This window comes from Cryptomeria japonica, chromosome 4 (genome assembly GCF_030272615.1).
Source record: "Cryptomeria japonica chromosome 4, Sugi_1.0, whole genome shotgun sequence".
Lineage (NCBI taxonomy): Eukaryota > Viridiplantae > Streptophyta > Pinopsida > Cupressales > Cupressaceae > Cryptomeria > Cryptomeria japonica.
In genome coordinates, this window is record NC_081408.1 from 717252276 (window position 1) to 717275204 (window position 22929).

The 22929-nt window shown below is 38.8% G+C and overlaps 1 protein-coding gene across 7 annotated transcripts in view; it reads right to left on the reverse strand.

Annotated features, from left to right (window-relative positions):
* The window catches only part of LOC131032105 (dehydrogenase FPY6), a 218676-nt gene that overhangs the window by 114477 nt on the left and 81270 nt on the right, over nt 1-22929 (reverse strand). The gene's annotated exons all lie outside the window — the stretch shown is intronic.

Genomic DNA, 22929 nt, shown 5'->3' on the forward strand with positions numbered 1-22929 from the left:
AAGGGTCATGGAGGATTCACAATTCAACAAAATTTCTCCTCCACAATGAAATTCCGCCCAAATCCTCAGTTGGGTGCCAAAATGAAAGGGTCATGGAGGATTCACAATTTAACAAAATTCCTCCTCCTCAGTGAAATTCCGCCCAAAACCTATGGAGGGCAACAAAATGGAGGTCTCATGGAGGATTCACAAATTGATGAATTCCTCCTCCACGGTGAAATTCTGCCCAAAACCTATGGAGGGCGCCAAAATAGAAGTCTCATGGAGGATTCAACATTCAATGAAATTCCTCCTCCAGTGCAAGTTAACGCCCAAGATGAAAGGAAGGCGCTAGGAGTGAAGTGTCATGGAAAATGGACAAAATTGTGAATTCCTCCTCCTAGGTGATATGGCGCTTGGACACTATGAAGGGTGCTAGATTGAGGATTTCTTGGAATGCGCAAGGAAGTTAGTGAATCCTTGACCAAGTCCAAATATCGCCTGGAAATAAAGGAAGGTGCCAAATTGAAGAATGCTTGGAAGGAAGGAATGAAGTGTTAAAGGAAAGTTTGAAAAAGGTGTGCATTCCATGACCAAAACAAAATGCCGCCTAGTAATGATGGAGGGTGCCAAAATAGACATTCCATGGAGAGCGTGGAAAATGCAAAATTCCATGCCCTATGAAGAATTGCGCCAGGCATCAAGGAAGGGCGCCAAAGTAAGAGTGCGTTGGAATTCATTCAAAACTTTAAAATTCCCTCTCTAAAGTGTAGATAACGCCTAAGGAAGAATATAGAGGCCAAACAGAGGTATCCATGGAGAACATGAAAGAAAGAATTTTATCCATCAAAGTCAAAATCCTATGCCCAGTCAGGAAAATTGAAAATTCTTCCAAGGCTTGGAAGTGATAAATTCCACCATGAAGAGTGAATTCCATGCTCAGGATTGAAAACTCAAAAAAATTGGCTAAGGCATGAAGAATTTCCTTCCTCAGGGGTAAGGAACAAATTTCTTTCCAAAGGAGAATCCCTTCACAACATGAATTCCATGTCGAGATGAATTGAAGGCGGAAAAAAACAATTTCTAAGGCAAGGAAGAAATCAAGGATGAATTGAACAAGAAATTTTCCCCCCAGGGAAAAATTTGAAAAATCCATTCTCACGCATCAAGAATCATCCGAATTTGAAAATGATGGTAGACTTGGAGTCGTGAGGGAATTTTCTCTCTCCTGGACCATGGAACCCTAATTTGTGGAAAATTCCTAAAAATTAGGAGATGGTGGAAAATCATTAAAAATCTCCTCCAGAGCAAGGAAAGTTCGAGAAACTTCAAGAAAATTCTTCATGGATCAAATTCTTCTCCCTGAAGTTTTCTCTCTCCAAGGTTTTCTCGCCAAGTCAATGCACACTGAATTAATGAAGCATCTCTTTGCATGCAGCCATCACATTTATGGCATTATGGCAGATTCCTTCTGCATGCAGCCGTCACGTTCAGGAGATGATTTATGGCATCATAGGCGATTTTTGCATGAGGGTACATTCATTGCATAGTGGGCACTTTTTGAATGTAATGGTTAATTAATGCTTTATGGGTGCCATTTTTGGAAGGATTGTAATTAATTGTATATGGGCTTTATGAGGTATTTATTGCTCACTCCCACCTTGTTGCATCTTGAGTGGGGAATCTTCTACGGTGAAACCCTAATTAGGGTTTTGCATGTAATCATGGCCTGAGGCCTATATAAAGGGATGACCCCCCTCATTTGTAAAGGGAGGAGAGATTATTATCTAAGATTGTTGCATCAGGATTGTTGAAGTAGCCAACTTAATACATTGTTCGATTTTGATGGTGTATTCTTGTTCTCTTTTAGCAATCTACATGGTCTTGCTCTCTTCAGTTAGATTAGATTTGCTTACATGTTGTTAGAAGAACCGGATTTGATAGGAGTACTTGTAGAATCCGAGCTCATACTTTTGGTGTGCAGCTGATTGTTGTAAACTGTGCAAAGTTAGCCTGAGCCTTTTGTTATGTGTGTATGCTTAACTTCGACCATCAGTGAAAATTGTTTGATCCGATGGTCCATATTGGTGATCTAAAAAACCTCTACACACCCTTTGAAGATTGCACTGTCTTTGCGTAGTTGTGCTCTGCTGGCGAAGCGAAGCGTGGTTTGATTTTGCATGAGTGATCCCGTCTCCTATTCTTAGGATTAGATTAGCTTTAGCATAGTTCTCTCTACCCTACTCTCATATACTTTCTGCATAATTCGAAAATCAAAAATCTAAAACTAGGGCTTTCATTGCAAATCATCCATATAGAAATCCTCCAGCTTGCATAAGTTTATCATCTTCTTCAATTGAACACACGTAAGGCCCCTTGGGTTAACAGCAAACCCATCAAACAACTGAGTCACATCCACGCACTAGAGGAACCTTAGAATTAGTCGTTTGAACTTTATGCAATCTTAGCATACAGACTAATTTTGATCAAGAGAGGGTAAGGTGACTGTTGGTAACTTTATTATGTGTTCGACGCTGTCAAAAAAAACACGTCAACAGGTGTAAGGTAGCTTTGAGGCGCATGTTTGTTGGTGAGTGAACTTCCTCATCCTATGCTACAACAGTTGCAGGGATTGATGCGGCAGATTGAATTTTTTATGAGCCAGGCTTTTGGGCCCCTTGTGCACACAAATTGTAAAGGTAAAAATTTTATAAATTCTACATTATGTTTTAATTTTAATTCATAATTTTCTTTTATTTGCTTATTTTCATTCACACCTAACTGATAATGTTTCACAATATTTGCAATTCATTGAACACTTGGTAATTCTCCTACGAGTTGCTAATGGGGAGAACCCACATTGGGCTCTACATATACGAGGGCATGGATAGGGCCAAGGAGGCCATCAGATCTATCTATGGAGGGGATGAAAGTAAGTATCGTCCCATTTGGGATATCATTGACAGGAGATGACAAGTCCAGCTTCACAAGCCCCTCCATGCAGCTGCTTACTACCTCGATTCGGTATTCCATTTCCACCCTAATTTCAAGGCAGATGAGGAGGTTCTTAATGGGCTCTACTTAGTGATAGAGTGAATGTCGCCTGGTCATAGTAGCACTATAATCCACAAGTTAGAGGCCTTTTCTAATGCAGGAGGGGAGGTCTTCTCTCGTCAAATTTGCAAAGACAATCGGACAAATGCAACTAGGTAAAAGCATATTTTAAGAGCATAATTTTAATTATATTATTCAATTTATTATTAAAAGAGACTATTTTTTTTCAATGTTCCATGGGTGTTGGGGACGGGGGTTTTGGGGACGAACTTCGGGGATAGGGGGACAAAGGGCTTAAGTTTTGGGGATGGGTTTCAAGGATGGGGGGACATGGGCATTGGGGGGGGAGACGCGTCCCCGTGGAACACTGATTTTTTTTCTTTTTCTCATCTCAAATAGATGATGGCAGATGTTTGGTCCTAGAACACCAAATATTCAATGGATAGCCATTCATATTTTGAGCCAACCATGTAGTGCTTTCGATTACGAGCACAATTGGAGTATGTTTGAGCACAAACACTCCAAGAGGCAGATAGGTTGCTTGTGGAGAGGTTGAATAATCTAGTCTTTGTTCATTATAACCTCCATATTGAGTCAAGTTTTGGGCAATGACTCCACCTCGATCATGCTAGAGGAGGTTGATCTAGAATCTAAGTGGATCACTAGAGCTACAGATCCTATCTTTAGTGATGAGGACCTTAATTGGATCAACCAGGCAAGTAGGGATGTGTTGACGTGTATTTTGTACACAATCATACACAGAATAAAATACCTAAAGGCATCTTATCCTCTCTTGAGAAAATAGTCTCTAACTGCTGAAGATTCGCGTAAAGGATCAGTTAGGTAGACTCCAAGGTTCTTTTATGTAGGGTCTCTACGTGTGGACAAGCTCCAGTGGTATGATGTGATTTGCTGGAATCACAAGGGGACTTACATGTGATGATTGAACTTCCGATCTGCTTTGCTGGACACAGGCTCTTACTAACTTAGATTAAAAAAAAGGGAAAAAGGAAGGGGGTGAAGAGAGGATCTATTCCTAATACTAAGAATGTAGGAGCAATGATTGATTTTTGATAAAACTCTAACTAGGTCTTGTTTTGACATCAATGGAACATCTACACAAGGCTAGTGCGATCTTCTAGGGAAGCTTTATGATGTTCAAGTCATCACCGCAGGCATAGATACCATCCAAGTTGATGCATATCAATGAAGAGGCGACAAATTGAAATTGAGCTTAAGCTGAACGATTCCAGTCGACTACACAAGGCAAGTCTGCAATCAACAAACTGCTAGTAGTATGGATGTACGAATTCCATCATTAATCAATCGCATTTCCTCCATTCATCTAATCATCTACCATCTAAGATTGAAGACTTCAACAAGAAACCATGCAAATTGCAAGAAAACGACATATTTCACCATTACTTCAATGAAAATGGAGTTTGTTTACAATCAATGGCAACAATTTCTTGCCTTGTCCTCCTATTCTACTCTCTAACTACTAACTACTTTCAACTATTTCTAACTATCTCTCTCTAATTCTAAAATTATTGCTAATTTATTGCTAATTAGCCTTTACAAATGAAATGCCTGGGCTTATATAGTGCCCACAATACAATTTGATGGCTTAGATCAATTCAAGATCAATGGCCAAGATTTTACAATGAAAACCCTAATTAGGGTTTGTTACAACCATTACATAACATTTAATGCTCGACCAATGATAAAATTGTATTGCTTGGACACATGTCCCCTCTAGAAAAATCGACCAATGGATAGCCAGGGTAGGTACATCGGAGTTTGTGCCACCTTCCATGAGTTAAATACATTGAATCTGGACATGCTGAGGTGGACCACACTGACTGGAGAAATGATGACTAGGATGCCACCTCATCTAACACTTGTAACTTGGTAGATATTCATCTTGATGTTGTTGAGAAACTTGCTTTAATTAATTCATCTGGATCTATTTTGCTTCTTCAATGAGCCCTTGTTCTAACTCCTTGCGTCCTTGATGTGCAGGAAGATGATGTACCTCGCCTTGGAACGCTGGATTGAAAGAGGTCGCCCATGTCCTGGCTAAGACCGTCCCGGCGAAGACCGTCCTGGATCCGGCTTGATTTTCCTTGATGAGACCTCCATTTGATGCCTACACAACATTTCAAAATTAGTACCATGATTTTGCAATACATAACATAAATTAGAGAGCAAATTTTAGGAAACTTAATGATAAGTCCTTTATTAATCACTTCCTAAAAAAGACTGAGCTAAGGCAAAACAAAATTCCAAAATTCAAAATTAAGGAAATGACGATGAACAATTCAAAATCAAGACAATAAAACCAATATCGCCATACCTCAGGAGAGAGCTAACTCTAGAATGCAAAACAAGGAATTTGCCTAGGCAAAATCAAAATTAGATGGTCTTCAACGTGATCTCCCCTTCAAAATAGCAATTTCGCCACCTTTAGTATATCCTTGACGTGATCTCCAATGCCTTGGACAAGTTCGCACTTCCTTGGATAGTACTAACGCCTTCCTTTGGATATAAATTCGCACCTCCTAGCTTGAAATGAAATTCGCACCACCTTGAACACAACTTCGCACTTCTCCCTTTGAAATTCGCTCCTCCCCTTGAATGATCTTGGCGCCTTCCTTTGTATACTCCAAATCGCATTTCTCCTTTGTCTTCCTCAAATCGCATGTAAGAGATGAAAATGATGATGTGAAAATGAAGATTTTCACCCTCCCTTTATAGCACTCATACCTCTTACCACCATATAGGCCGACTTGTGTAAAAACTAAGGCAATTTAAATGATTTTTAAAACAAATAACAAAGGCCGACCTCTAAAATACCAAGCGCTCCCCTTTTGATTTTTATTAAATTAATAGTTAATTATTAAATGCCTTTATTTTTAATTAATAAATTTCGATTTTTTACAAAGGCAAAAATAATTAATAAATACATACCATGCGCTATTTAAATGCTTTTAATTAAATATCGATTTTTTTTCTAGCATTTAAATAAATTCAAAAAATGTGTTTGAGCGCCAAATTTTGAAGATGAAGGATACGTACCTCATCGCCCTGGTCCCTGACTGAGGGACAGGAGCGATCCATTACCTTGGTCATGATCCTTGCATATTTTACGTCCAAGGTCTTCATTTCTACGTTGAATTTGCCATTTTCCTTGGGATCTTCGAACTTGATTGACTTATCCTTGCGATTGAATGTCCTTTTGTGGTGATATCGCCCTGGTCCCTTGAAGAGGGACAGGAGCGATCCATGTGTTCTAGCTAGAATTTGCCATCTTTCAACCTTTGTTCCTCGTTCATTATCTTTCAAATGGCGTCCTCGACCCTCTTGGTTGCTCGAAACTTGTTTGTCCTTTGAAATTTATGCCATTCTGTAGATATCGCTCTGGTCCTTCGGTGAGGGACACGAGCGATTCGCCTTGGTCCCTTGGAGAGGGACAGGAGCGCATTTCGCTCTGGACCCTTGGAGAAGGACACGAGCGAGATTTGACTTTTCGCACTCTCAATCAGGACAATTTTAATGGAATATAACATTTAAGTATAAGTGAGTACTTTAAGTTATATTCCATATATACTTTCAGGATGTTTGAGAGTGGTTTCAGACCTCCAGGAGTTATATTGCAAAATCTAGTTTTTGGAGGTTTTTTCAGTTTCCAGACTTAGTCAAATTCAGGATCAGGGCATTCCAGACTTAGCCAAATTTCAGAATCAGGACCTCACTCAAGCTGGACTTGCTACCCTATTGATCTCCCCGACAGCGCTTCAAGTTATATTCATTTGATAAAATGCACCTCTTTGGACCTTTTCACATCGTCAAGACGTTAAAATCTTGCAAGGACAAAGCAATATTTGATTTTAAGCTCCGGTCCTTCACTGAGGGACAGGAGCGATTTTCCTCCTGGAGGCATTTCTGTGCTCATAAAAATCTTCAATTTATATTCAATAGAAAGATCTCGCCTTTCTCCATCACTTCCAATTCGTAATTCATCTTGACCCTGCAGGAATAGTAAAATATTTGAAAACGAGCTCCCGTCCTTCACTGAGGGACAGGAGCGATTTTGCTCCTACAGGCCAAAATAACATGATTTTACACATTTTATCACTTCACAAGGCGAAAACAAATCATTTGAAATGCCCAGGATCAAAATTCAAAAAAGTCAAAATTTGGTCAAAAATATTCAATTGGACAAAAAAATCACATTTTATCTTCAACACTTAGACAAATTTAAGCTCTGCATTCAAAATTCCAATTGAAAATTAGACCATTCTGGCGAATTCATTTCATTCAAAATTTGCATTCTAGAAAAGGAAATTCAAAAAGCTCTCAAAACTGACTGGATTCTGGCCTGAAAAGACGGTAATTAAAACCCTAAGGCTTGACCCTAAATCCAGACAACTAACAAACTAACAAAACCCTAGAAAAAGCAAAGCGAAAACGAGCAAAACGAGCAAAAAAACATGGGTCCCCATTTGCAATGGGGCGATGTGTGAAAATGTCACAACAGGATGTTGAGGCTGTAGCCATGGTAGAGGAGGTTAGAGCACGAGGAGACACAGACACAACTAATGTTGGTGAGGGTGGAATGGAGTCACAGGCTGAGACTATGACTATCGAATCATCAAGGACCTACCTTACGTGCCTTCATAGGAAAAATGCAAGCTCTTCTAAGCCATAGGCTTCTAGTAGTTGTTTTGATATTTGTGTGGAACATTTGATGTCATGGATTTCATATTCCATGAGTTTTGTATACATTTGACAATACTTATAATTTTATACATCTAAGTTTGCTATTTCCTTCAGCTACAATTTGTGTTTATACTAATGTGATCAATGTATACTTGTGTAAATGATCAAATTAATTTCTATTTGATGATGTTATTGTGTCTTTAAAGTTTATTTAATAAAGGGTGCATGAAACAAGTTTTAAATCCTTAAAAATCTTTAAATTTCTTGGGTTTTTCACTTTGCCGACTCTGCGTCGAATTTTTTTGCCGAGTCGAGTCACCCTTGTCAAGTCCACACTGGGTCCAAGTCCCGTTTCTATGATTTGGACACTAAGTATTGGGCCAAAATATTTAATTATCGGACTCTTTTATTGGTCCATTTGTATGTACTGTTCATAATAGTATGTTCATCACTAGTGCATTGTGGATGATATTCTTGGTTTCTAGCTCATTATTGAGTCATTTGGAGTAAGATATTGAATATATTGGGTATTATGGTTTCCTTGGTAATTATACCTTCTTGTGATTTAATAAATTTGATTTGATGAAATGAGACTAAAGTTTGAAATTAAATATTTTGTTTGAGTTGGGGTTTTCATCAAGTATTTGAGTTCGTTATAAATTTAAGGAGGAATTTTATCATTGATACGGGCCACAAATATACTACTGGTTGTCCATTCCTTCTCGCGGAAGCTTGAGATATCCAAATCATGAACCTTGTTTTTATCAAGGGATGATTAATGTTGAAGATTGGTGAAACCAGAAATGTTTATTGCTGCCTCTAAGGCCTATATTGCAAGCTGTGTGGATATTAAGAAGGCGTGAACTTTTTTGGAGGGGTACTGTCCCATAGTGCCTAGCGTGCATGGGCTTTCAGACTAGAGTGGTATTGTCACTCCCTTGCATGAGTTCATACTGGCACAATTGGTATTCTTATTGGCACAAAATAGTATCACAGCATGTAATGATTTTAGCAGTTATCACATACAAAACCACTGAAAAATGCAAGCTTGGATTCTGGTTGCTAGACATGTGCCCATCAGCAAGCTGGTGATCATCAGGTGTCTATTCAAAGTGCATATATATCTTCTCCTTGCCATGGCTGTATACACCACACTTGCTAGACGAGTTATTTGTCTTAAACCTGGTTCCTTCCTGGATGTGGTGTAATCTTTTGTCTTCTGGTTGAATTGGAAGAGGAAGGAAGATATCTATTCTGCTGCAGTTTATAATCTCTACATTCTGTTTAAAAGAGGATTGCTGATAATCAGGTGCACGACGTATATATATTCACTGTATAAAGCTAATGTCTTTGCTTTTTTTGTTTGAAATCATGAATGATTAAAAGTTTGCACATCAGATTTGTCTCTATTTGGTTCATTTTTATGTCTTATCTTATTGGATATACTATTGGACGTCTTTATATTCATTCTACAAATGGTACTGGACATTTAGGCATTTGGTTTAGAGAAGATCTAAGCTATCCTAAAAGGAATGAATGAAGAATGACACAAGTGAAACTCAACTAGTTATAGCATCGCCATACATGAACAACTCCACTAGAACTAGTGCAATCTTCTAAGGATGTTTAGAGATTTTCAAATCACTACTAATCATAGACACCATTAGTTGAATGCATATCAATGATTGAGCAATAATCGAACTTAAACAATTTTAAGAGTTCCAGTTGACCACACAAGGCTCGCTTACAATCAGCAAAAAAGCTAGTGGTATGGATAACAAGCTTCAAAATATATCAAGTGCAACATTCCATCATTTAATCTAATGCTTAAACTAACATCAAAGATTGACTTGAGAAGATAAAAGAACCATGCAATAAGCTTCAAGGATTGAACAAAAACACCATAACTTCAATGTTTTATTGATCCAATAGCCAAACAACAACAATTCTTCAAGTCTTTCTCTTGTCAATATTCTAACACTATTACTCTCTCTTCTATTCTCTTCTACTCTATTGCTATTACAATTGCTTACTATTGCTTACTATTGCTTATTAACCATTACAAATGAAATGAGTGGAGTTTATATAAGACTCCCAAATACAATGAAGGGCCGAGATCGAATGGAGATCAAGGGCCAAGATCTTGCCACCTAAACCCTAATTAGGGTTTGATACAAATGAAAACCCTATCTAGATAATCATCATCATAAATCAACCAATGAGAAGATAACATGTGCTGACATGAAAATTGAGGAAGCATCCTCCAATAGAAAAATAGAACGCCAAGTGGGATCATAACAAACTTTCTTCTAGAACTTTGTTCCCTTTCTCCTTTTCCTTTCTGGTGTTGTAATGTCCCCACTTTGAAATAGAATTTAATAATAAATGATAATAATAAAATGAAAACATTAAAAATTAAATTAAAATATAAAAATAATATAATTAAATATGATTAATTAAAAATTAATTTAGTTAATGAAAAGTCAAAAGACATGAAAGTAAAAGTTGTGACTCCCTCAACAATGAGATATAAAAGGGAGAAGAAAACCTCATTTGAGAGGGGGGAGATAATTTGGAAATGAAAAGTGCAGATCTGATTATGAAAGGTTGTGTCCCTTTCAAAGGGTAGAAATAATGAAGAGTTGCACTCTTTCAAAGGGTGCTAATGCTGAAAGGGTATGTCTCTCGCCAAAGGGCATACATGATGAGGAGGTGTGACCTCTCCCTCAAATTGAGAGATATAAAGGGAAGGAATCAAAAGCATCTAGTGACATCACCATTGATCAGATCAGATCAGAATTGTTATCAAGTTACAGGCAGTAACATTTGTGTTCTTGGTGGTATGCATGGGGATGTGCTTAATATGTATGCTTAGTATATGAAGCCCGATAAAGTTGTTATGCAGAATCTAGTAATAATATTGTTATAAACTGCAATATGTATGATTGTCATACTTAATTTCATATATATTATAATACATGAGAAGTTAGTGTACTTATAGTCTAAATCATGTTATTACTGTCAGTATTTAAGAAGATGGGGATGAGATGTTCTAAAGAGGGGCAGTCTAAATCCAAGCAATAGGTTAAGTCCCAAGATAGGGTGGGGATCAGCGACCCATAAGCCTTGAGGGTATAGACCCAAGATAGGTAAGGCCTTGGATCTATAAACTTTGAGGGAACCTATTGTAGTTGGTCTCTAAGCTCTTTAGTAACATACGTAAACCCTTCTCCCTTAAAACTGAAGTAGTAACAGGGTCTGATATCTATATTAATAATGATATTAATCATCTAATGAGGAAATAGATAAGCACTTGTTAATAACTAATTGAAGAATATCAATCAATTTTAATATGTTGAAATAGATTAGGTAGGGGACATTACAAGCATATTCAATGAATCTGGACGTCATACTCTCAACTTCAGAAATTGGAATCTCAGGTAGATTCTTCATTCGTTCTTCTAGGTGGATCACTTCATCAAAGGCTGCAAGAAGTGTTATCTCTCATCCACGCTCAATTTATTTTGTCTTATCAATAAGGAACATAGTGGTATACATATGATCCAACTGTTTTTCTATGATTAGTCCACCTTCTCCCTGAAAGATGACTTTTATCCTGTCCTCCAATTCTTGAATGTCCACATTTGCTTCAATTTCTGCCCTTTTGTCAAGAATGATGCACATCACCTCAATTATCTTGTCATGAATAGGATGGACGGTATCTTCAACTTGAGTACATCTGTTACTAACATCTTCAAAAAGGAGTTTCTTCATTTGAAGCAAAGTAGACCACTGCAACAAATTAGGGGTTGATTCCTTTCTAATTATCCCTTCTTGTGCTAGTATCTGTCTAAGTGCTTTCCTTATTGCTTGCAATACTGGAATGGTGACGTCTTTAGTATGAGTGAAAGCATCAACTGTCACCATGAAGTTATGGACTATCTCAAGAACACGAATGGCTCTACCAAGTATTTTCATCATATTTCTCACAAACTCATTAGCCATTGTGAAGGATTTGTTGACCCATGCATCTAGAAGTCGTGTTGAGTTTGCCATCTTCTCCATATGGTTCAGCGATTCATGAGGAAGCATTGGTGGAGGTGTGATTGTTGGATCATGTTGCCTCAGTGGTTCCTTGAATTGATGGAAATAGCTCCTCCATGCATTTACCTCCTTTTCTAACCTTTTGTTCTTCTCTATTTCAGCCTTTAGCTTCTCATTGATTGCCTTCACTGAATTGGTTGCTTCCTCCATGGCTTATTCAGAAGTAAGTGGACCTAAGTCAAATGTCTCCAAATCATATTCATCTGCCATAATCTCATCCTCATATTTATCTACTGCCGGAGTGGCAATCTATATCTTCCTGGAGCCTATATCATCTCTTATTACTTTAGACATCTTTGAAGCTTTCTTCTTTTCAATGACTTCTTGAGGTCCATTTAGAAGACTCCCCTAATCAAAACTTGTTCTTCTTCTTCCACTATTACTTCCTTGGCAAGTCTTTCCTCTAGCTAGTCAGGGATAGATGACCTTCATTCTTTTACTTGCACTTCTTCTGGCAATGGCTCATTTCTAGGAGGGTAAGTTGCTTCATTATTATCTCCTTGTTCCTCATCATCACAAATCTGGATATGGAGGGCTGGATTTGATGATTCTTGTGGCATCTTTCCTTTATTTTGTCTATCATTCCTATCATTTTGTATTGTAGACTCCATTGATTCATCTACTTCATGGACCATGCTTCCGTTTATCCTTTGATCCTTGCCTTGATTTATTTCTCTTTCATGTCTAGAAGAAGTACTAGGAGGCTGATCAAAATTTGTATTTTGCTTCTTTTTGGATGTCTGTTTCTTTCCTTGTTCATTCTTCCTCTTTGATCCTTTGTAATGAGAAGTACTTTCACTTACGCTTGCCCTTTCTTCTTCTTCCGTCCTTGTCTCCAAATTGAATGTCATTGTTACATCTCGCTCCTTCAATTTTTGATGTTGAATATCTACCCATCTACGCGTGCAAGTTAAGACTTGATTCATCAATTCCCTCAAATTTGTGACTTCATTTTCATCCCAATTAATCTTTATTCCTTTTTCTTCCATTTCATAGGTAGATTGGATATATCTACCACTATCTTGTGCTTGGTCGGCTACTCTCTAAACTTTGCATTTCCTGATGAGATCAAGAGGTAGTCGTGAGTGCATCTTCTTCTTTTTCTCGAAGTCATCTCGTGCGTTCATCCAAAAGTCTTCTACTTGAAACACATGCTTATGCTTTCTTCCAGCCATTTCTTCTACATTACCATAGGGATCAAAGTTATCTCTAGAAGCAAATGGTGTAAACAAATAAAGAGATAACTCTGGCTCGGCACTTTCAGCTATTTGAAGGGAAGGACAAACTTCTATTGAATTCCCCAGTGAAATGGAATTAGTGATGACACCTCCATGTTTGTACCTCAATGACTTGGTACATGATAACAATTGTCTTGCCACCTCAAGAAGTACTACCTTGTCTGTCAGATAACGTAGCAACATATAACGAGGAGAAGGACATCCTTGGATCCTTATGTATGTGAATTTGGGAAATTGAATGAACCATGCACCATATTGTTTGACAAGTTCTTGTGCCTCCGGAGACAATCTGTGATGGATTCCACCTTGTAGGATCCTAGTGATGTGCATTGTGAAAGTATCATTGACCAATCTATAGTGCTTCTTAGGTGGGTGATGCAATATTTCATAGGAATCACAAACCCTTATCTCTCCAGGCCTCCTTCCAACTCTGCCTCTATGTGGTAGTCTCACATATTCATAACTCCTTGCTAGAGAATATATGACATATGAGCTCATGTGGAATGACTTGGTGAGAATTAGCCTTCTCAGTTGTACATCTAGGCTATTACTAATGATTCTTGCCCAATTGATCATTCCTTTCCCTTAAATGATTATTTGTATGAAGAAGAACATCCATTTATCAAAACAAAAGGCTTGAGGAGAACCTATAACTCGACCAAGCATGGTGATCAAATCCCTGAATTCCTCTTGGAAGTCAATTCGGTGTGGTCCATTAGGTATCTTGTTCAGGCGAGGTCTACTCTTTTGCAACCAATCTCTATTGATGACTGCTAGGCATGCATCAGGATCATCTTCATAAATTGACTTGGCTCCTTCCAAGCTTCTATAGATCATGTCCCTTTGTTCTAGTAGGTGGAAAGCTTCACTTATAGCTTTTTCTAATAGGTAAGCAAGAACGGTTCCATCCTCGGCCACAATTGTCCTTGAGTGTGAATCATAGTGTTTAGCGGACTCAAACATTAATTCATGACATCTAACTGCAGGAGGGAAGTCAGTTGCCTTGATGATGCCGCTTTCTGTTATCCTCTTGGCTATAGGTGATGGTCTGCCAATGTATGGTGCCTCGCGAAACTTCTTAACATTGAAGTTCCCAATGTTTGTATCTCCAATGTTGCTCCACCAGGATGTAATTTTGGTCTCTGTTGTGACCATTTCACACATCGCCCCATTAAAATGGGGACCCCCTCTTTTTTGCTCTTGTTTTGCCTGTTCTTCTCTCTGCTTTAGGGTTTTGAATCAAATGAGTGAGTCGTTTGGATTAGGGTTAAGCCTTAGGGTTTCCGTTGATATTTTCAAGCCGAAGTCCAGTCCAATTTTGACAGATTATTAAGCATCCTCGCATTGATTGCAATTTTGAAATATAATGAGCCTGCCAAGAAGTCAAGTTTGTCTCAGGATGGGTCCAGTTAAGATTTTGAAGGCAAATTCAAGTTAGGTCTAAAGTGTTAGCATTTCAATGATTAAATTATGCAATTTTGTCCGGGTGAATTTTGACCAAATTTTGGAAAGTTTACTAACTTGCCCCTGGCCTTGGAAATGGCCTAATTTTGCCTTGTCAAGTGATTGAAGACCAAAAATGTGGATATTTTGGCCTGCAGAGGTGAAATCGCTTTTGTCCCTCACTGAAGGACCGGAGCTTGATTTTCAAAATTACACTATCCTTGCAGGATCAAGACGATTTTATGATTTGAGAAGACCAAGGAAAGCATGATTTATCCATTGAATATAATTTGGAAGGCTAACTAAGGATGGATAAGCTTGGGTTTACAAAAATTGCTCGTGTCCTTCACTGAAGGACCGGAGCTTGAATTCCTAAATTGCATTGTCCTCACAAGATTTAAACGATTTCATGATTTGAGAAAGGCAGGGAAAGTATGTTTTGCTCATTGAATATAACTTGAATGGACCAAAATGAAGAAAATCAACCCAAAATTGCCTAGGCGCTCCTGTCCCTCTCCAAGGGACCAAAGCGATTTTCTCAAGGGGCAAGTTTTGGGCAAAGAAAAAGTGAATTTCAAGTTTGAGATAAAGGAAGGAAGGCTTGATCACCCCGTTGAAGATAATTTTGAAAGTTGGCAAAACACAAGTGGGCTTATAAATGCAAAATCGCTCCTGTCCCTCTCCAAGGGACCAGGGCGAAATCTAGGTTATCCTGCCTCCCCCTCCGAATTTGGACGAGTCCAAGTCTAGACACAAGGTCAAAATGATATTTGGAGTGCCTCAAAGAAAAACGAAGTTGCAAAAAATCACAGAACTTGCTCAAAGTGGCCAAGGCGCTCCTGTCCCTCTCCCAGGGACCAGAGCGAAATCTTTAAATTTGCCTGATTACCTAACATTTTGGAGTGCTACCTTCGTTTGCAAGACTCAAGATGGAATAAGGAACAATGTTTTACGCCTTGAAGAGAATTTGATGTTGATATGATCAAGGATTTGTGCCATGAACTAAAAATCGCTCCTGTCCTCCACTGGAGGACCAGGGCGATTTCTATAGAATCAACCATTCCCTTCAAAAAACTACGTCAAGGCAAGGTGATGCAAGGTCAAAATGTCTTTCGAAAGACGATGAACAAGGAATTAACCTCAAGAATCGACAATCTTTAGCTCAAAAGCAAAAATCGCTCCTGTCCTTCACTGGAGGACCAGGGCGAATATCCTTGGAAGAGCTCATTTGGTCTTAGAGAAACGAGTTGAACATGCGTAGAACGAACAAGGATGATCATTACCTACCTCGCAAATTGATTTGGCAATTTAAAAGACAAGGACCAAGGACAAAATCGCTCCTGTCCCTCACCAAGGGACCAAGGCGAAAATGATTTAAGAAGCATTCATTTCAAGGATGGAATAAATTAAACTCAAAATGCCAAGCAAGAATGCTATTTTGGACGTCCAAGACAAGACTTTGAACATAAAAGGCAAGAAATACAAGGCCAAAATACATGAGCGCTCTTGTCCCTCTCCCAGGGACAAGAGCGAAGTTATTAACAAGTTGATATTTTTGCCATGCCTAGATGCCAATATCCTCCAAATTGCATTAAATGCTAAATTCGCTAAAAAAACTTGAAATATTTAATTAAGTTGGCATTTAATAATAACGCATAGGCATTTAATAATTAATTTAGGCCTTTAAAAAATCAAAGTTTTTAATTACAAAGGCATTTAATTAATTATTATTAAATTAAATTTAAGAAAGGGAGCGCTTGGGTATTATTTTAATGTTTTTTGTAAGGTCGGCCCCCTCTTCTATTAAATTTTTTTTTTTTTTTTTGGGCCTATTTTCCAAGTCGGCCTAGAGGCAACTATCAAGATGAGCGCCTATATAGTGGGGGTGTGTTGAGCATGTTAACCCATCATTCAATCATTTGTCCAAGTGCAATTTTGAAGGAGCAATAGAAGTGCGAAATCTCATCCAAGTAGAAGTGCGAGTTTTGATTCAAGAGGGAGAGCGAACTTTGTTGAAGGCTAGAGGTGGAGCGAATTTTCCTTAAAGCGTTGAAGACCCCAAAGGGTGGTGAAGTTAAAGAGGAGGCGCATTTGCTAGAAGACTTTGATCTTCATTTTGCCTAGCAAATTTCTTAATTTTTTTGCATCCTTTTTTAGAGCTAGTTCTCAAAGAGAGGTATGGCAAGATCTCCCTCGTTCAAATTTTGAATTTTGAATTTTGAATTTCCAGTGGCTTAATCGTATTTAGGAAATGATAATTCAAAGACTTATCATGAAGTTTCCTAAATTTTAAAACTTAAATCCTCTTTCTAATCTATATTTCTACATTGCAAAATCTATTACTCATTATGAAATGTTGTGTAGGTGTCACGATGGCGACCCCAAAGACAGGAGCATCCACCAGTCGTCCAGCTCTCATGAAGGAAGATCAAAAGAATGAAGAATTGGAGACAAAGATCGTGTCAAAATGGAGCAACATTGGAGATACCAACTTGGGAAACTTCAGTGTGAAGAAGTTTCGAGAGGTCCCTTACATTGGCAAGCCATCACCTGTCGCAAGGAGAATAATTGAAAGTGGCATTATTAAGGCAGCCGGCTTCCCTCCAGCAATCCAGTGCCATGAGTTGATGATCGAGTGTGCCCGCCATTATGACCCACAGTCAAGATCGATCGTGTCCAAGGAAGGAAACACTTTGGCTTATCTTTCAGATGAGGCTATCAGTGAAGCTCTTCATCTACCAGAACATAAAGATATGATTTACAAAAGCTTGGAACGAGCTAGATCCATGTACGAAGATGATCCAGACACTTGCTTGAGCATCATCAACAAGAATTGGTTACTCAAAAGTCGTCCTCGCCTGAGCAAGATTCCCAACACACCACATAGGATCGACTTCCAGGAGGAGTACAGAGATTTGGTAACCTTACTCAATCGAGTTACAGGGGCTCCTCAAGCCTTCTATTTTGAGAAGTGGATGTTCTTCTTCATCCAAGTGATAGTTCAAGGAAAAGGAACAATTCATTGGGCTAGAATTATTAGCCATTGCTTGGACGTACAGTTGAGAAGACTGAAGGCTACTAAATCCTTCCACATGAGTTCGTACATCATGTATGCCTTGATCAGGAGTTTTGAATATGCAGGACTACCTCACAGAGGAGCAATTGGAAGAGGACCTGGAGAAGTCAGAGTTTGTGACTCTTATGTTCATTTGCATCATCCACCTGGGAGTAATTACAAGTTAGTCAATGATACTTTCACAATGAACATCACCAGGACACTGCAAGGCGGGATTCACAATCGGCTATCTCAGGAGGCACAAGAACTTGTAAAGAGGTATGGTGCTTGGTTTATCCAATTCCAAAAGTTTACATATATTAGAGTTCATGGGTGTCCTTCACCTCCATATATGTTGCCAAGATATCCGACAGACAGGATAGTACTACTTGAGGTGACTAGGCAGTTAGCAGCTTATGCGAAGGCATTCAGACACAGGGATGGAAATGGGATTCCTGTACCTATCATATTAGGAAATTCAGTTGAGGTATGTCCTAATGTTCCAGCTTTAGATGATGCAGAAAGGGAGTTGGCCTTATATTCATTTTCATTCTTTTCATTGAGGGAGAATTTTGATCCTTATGGGTATATAGAAGAGACAGTTGGTAGAAAATACAAGCATGAGTGTCAGGTAGAGGACTTTTGGATGAATCTCTCAGATGATTTAGAAGTGAAAAGAAAGATGCATTCCAGACTGCCTTTGGATTTCATCAGGAAATGCAAAGTTTACAGAGTGGCCGATCAAGCTCAGGACAGTGGCAGGCACCTCCAGTCATCCTATGATAGAGAAGACAAGGCAATAAAGATAGATTGGAATGAACCTGAGGTTGTGGACTTGAAGACTTTGATGGCTCCAGTTTTGTCCTGTACTCGCAGATGGGTTGATGTGCAACATCAAAAGTTGAGAGAGCAGAATATATCAATGACTTTTACTTTGGAGGAAAGGTCGGCAGAAGGAGCAAGCGTAAGTGAGGGCCATCCTCATCCTAGAAACACAAGCGAAGGCAATCCTCACCCCAGAAGCGTAAGTGAAGGCAATCCTCATCATAGAGGTGCGAAGAGGAAAGAAAGACCTGAGAAAAGAGAATCTTCCAAGAAGAAGCAAGAGGCCAATCGAGATCACTCATCCGGCACATCTTCTCGACAAGAGAAGAGGGTACTTGAAGTTGAGGAATCTATGGAGTCCATGGTTCAAAATGATAAACATGAGGAAGGACAGGCATCTCAACGTTCATCAAGTCAATCTCCCCAGGTCAATGAGCTACATGAAGACCAGAATGACGATGAAGCAACATCTCTTCGGAAAGAAGAGCCACTACCTAAAGAAATACAAGTTAGAGAGACAAGGTCCGCCATTCCAGATTGGTTGAAGGAGAGACTAACAAGGGTGATCGTGATCGAAGACGAAGATAATGTGATTGATTTAGATAGCCTTGTTGGAGATTCTCAGGGAGTAACAGAAAAGAGGAAGGCCACCAAAATGTCCAAGATGATCAGAGATGAGACAGGGTCTAGGAGGTTGCAGATAGCTACACCGGCAGTGGACAAGTACGAGGGTGAGATCCTTGCAGAAGAATATGATGTAGAAACCGTTGAGCTTGGTCCACTCACCGCCGAGCAAGCATTGGATGAGGCAACTGATTCATTTGAGGCACTTAAAGATAAACTTAAGGAAGAAATGGAAAAGAGTAGAAAACTTGAGAGAGAGGTCGGTGCTTGGAGAAGCTACTTTAGCCACCTCAGTCAACCTTTGGGACGTCAGGATCCAGCAGTATCTCCTATGCAAGCACTTCCCCTTGAATCAGTTGGTGAGGCAGAGAAAGTTAAGAGCTTGATCCAGCTTATGAGCTCTTGGATTGACAAATCCCATACAGTTGCCATTGAGTTTGCAACAAGAATGATGCAGACCATTCATCGGGCTATCCAGGTCCTTGAGATCATCCACAACCTGATGATAACGGTAGCCGCCTTTGCTCATACTAAAGATGTTATCATCCCTGTTCTACAAGTAATCCGGCAAACACCAAGAAAGATCTTAGCACAAGAAAAAATAATGGATGGAGGAGCTCATAATTTACTCCAATGGTCTACTTTACTCCAGATGAAAGAAGTACTTTTCGAGGACACCGGCACCAAATGCAATCAAGTAGAGGAGGTCATCCATCCGATCCAGGACAAGGTGTTTGGGGTTTTATGTACTATTCTTGGCAGAAGGATCGAAGTTGAGACAGATGTGGATCTTCAAGAATTAGAAGAAAGGGTCAAAGTCATCTTTTGCAAAGATGAGAATGTGATTACAGATGAGCAAAGAGATCAAATGTTTGCTACTATGCTCCTGATTGAGAAAATTAAGGAACTCGAACCTGAATGGGACGCAGCTCTTCTCAAGGCCTTTGATCAGATTATTCACTTGGAAGAACGAATGAGGAATCTTCCTGAGATTCCTATTGCCGAGATTGAGGGAATCGTGTCCAGATTCATTGCATATGCTAAAAAGGAGCATTGGAAAGGGAATAAGGTTCTAGAAGAGAGGTTGTTATAGATGACTTGGCACCTTAATTATCATTGGTCTATGTTTCCTAGATTTTTGTGCCAAATTAAATATTTGGCTATGCATTTAATGTTGTGCAATAAAAAGGGAACTTTTGTAATAAAACCCTAATTAGGGTTTAGGTGTCAGAATCTCAGTCGTTGATCTTCTTTTGATCTGGGCCGTCCATTGTAATTGAGGATGCTATATATACCCTCATTCATTTTCATTTTGTAATTAGAAAATTAGAAATAGAGCAATAAGAAATAGTTAGAAGATTAGAGCTTTTGGAGAGAAGAAAGTTATTTTGTAACAAGATTGAGTTTGAAGAAAGAATTCCAAACAATTGTTGTCTATTTTTGGCTTCGAGATCAATAAAATATTGAAGTTATGGTGTTTTATTGCAATTCTTGTGGCTATCTTCATGGTTGTTCGTTTTCTTGAATCATTCTCAGTCGAAGTAATATTTAAGTTTGGAGGACTAAGTGTTGGGCTTGATTTTGGTGAGATTCACGTTCCAAACCACTAGCTTCTTACTGATTGTAGGAACGCCTTGCGTGGTCAACTGGAGATACTTGAATTGCTTAAACCTTCAATCGTCATTGAGCTTTGGATATGTGCCTTTGTGGTAGTGTCTATGAGCCTTGATGAATTGAAAAAATCATTTGTTACCTTAGAAGATCGCATCAATTTCAGTTGGGTTGTTATTTCATGGCAATATTGAAATTGGTAGAATCTTGCCAAGACTAGCCTACATTAGGTCATTCATAGGATTAGATTAAAATTTATCCCTTGCAAACTCTACCCTTTGATCTTTTTTGAGAATTTGTTAGTTTAGAGAAATCTTGTTCCTACAGCTTAGAGGACGTAAGGCCCCTTGATGAAACAGCATTCACAACGACCACTGGTGCTTATCCACACGTAGAGACCCTACATAAAAGAACATTGGAGTCACCCTAATTGATCCTTTTTTGCGACATCTTCAGCAATCAGAGGCTTTATTCAAGAGAGGATAAGGTACCCTTGGGTATTTTATTCTGTGTATGATTGTGTATAAAATACACGTCAACAGTCTCCAAGTCATCATTCTTTTGATCTTCTTTGATGAGAGTCTGTCGAGAGGTAGATCCACTTGCCTTGGGCACTGCCATCATTCACCTATTAAGAATGTTCAAGTTAGGGTCTTGATAAGGTTATGAAAATTATAGACTTTAGGCTTGCAATACCTTAGAATGAAGATGAGATACTGGTTTAAACCAGTCCTACACTTTAATGACTCTAATCAAATGCTCAATAAGACTGATCTAACTCTATACATGCATCCTAACTTGAGTGAATTATGGTATTCTGCCTCTAATCAGACCTAATTTTTGATCTTGAATGCAGTCCTTACTTCTGATTTTGACGATTTGCTTAACTAATGACTTCACTATTTGGAATGCAATTTTGATGTCTAAGGCAAATCTGGGCTGTCCAAGGTGAATTTGCCGTATGGTAGGCTCCTAGCTGAATAAATTCGCTTCAACCTGATCTTCAAATGATAAGTTCACCTTTTTTAAAAGATCGGACCTGCATTCGATGATGAAAGTCGCCTTTTATAATTGTCGATGCTTGATGAAGTTCCCTATTCAATTGGAGAAATTCGGTGACCTGCTGGCAAAATTCGCTTTTAGAGAGGAAATGTGTTTTGAATTGATGTTAAAATGATTAATTTGATCCTCCTTATATATGCAATTAAGAGTAGAGTCATGACTTTTGGAGTTAAGGCCGACTTGGTTTAATAAAACAAAAAGATAAATTGCCTCTTTCATGCCAGCCAACTTGATAGATTAGAAATCTCCCTCTTAGTAATTCGAAATTGAATAAGTTTTGGCGTCAAAATGTTTGCCTTTGGGAATTTCACTTTGGGTCCTTGGCAAGGATATGAATCTTGAAATCAGTTCGCTCTATGTCCTTTGGAAGGACAAGGTCAAGATAAAAAGTTCGCTCTATGTCCTTTGCAAGGACATGACCTTAATCAAAATTTTGCTCCATGACCCTTGGAAGGTACACGACCTTAAGGTAATTTTCACTCTTGAACCTTAGGAAGGTACGCCATCTTGAAGTAAGTTCGCTCTAGGTCTTTTGGAAGGACAAGGTCAAGTTCGCTCTAGGATCTTAGCAAGGACATGACCTTATATTGCAATTCGCTCCAAAACCTTCGGGAGGTACATCAATTGGAAATAATTTGCTCTAGGACCTTGGTAGGGACATGATAAAATTCGCTATCTGACCTTGGCAAGGACAAGACCTAAAATAAAATCTCACTCCATGACCTTGGTAAAGATTTTCGCTCTATGTCCTTTGGAAGGACAAGGTCAAGGTAAAAAATTCGCTCTATGTCCTTTGGAAGGACATGACCCAAAAGTGAAATTCACTCAATGTCCTTTGGAAGGTACAAGACTTACTAGTTTTGATCTCAAATCTTCAACAAGGTACATGCTTGAACAAATTCGCCTAACTTAGCAAACTTTCGCTCTGGACCCTTAGGAAGGTACATCAATAAGTCTAAGTTCGCTCTAGGACCTTAGCAAGGACATGACCTTGGTGAAATTTTCGCTCTAGGACCCCAACAAGGTACAGGGTCAAGGTACTTAGACAAATTCACTCCAATGAGGGAGCAAGGTACATGGTCTTAACAAATTTTTGCTCTCAAATTGGGACAAGGCACGCAACCTTATGAATGACTCTTCACTTAGCTATTTCACATGACTTTACTTGGTTTGTTCGCTCTTCAAGTCCTTCATCTACGAATCATTCTTGCA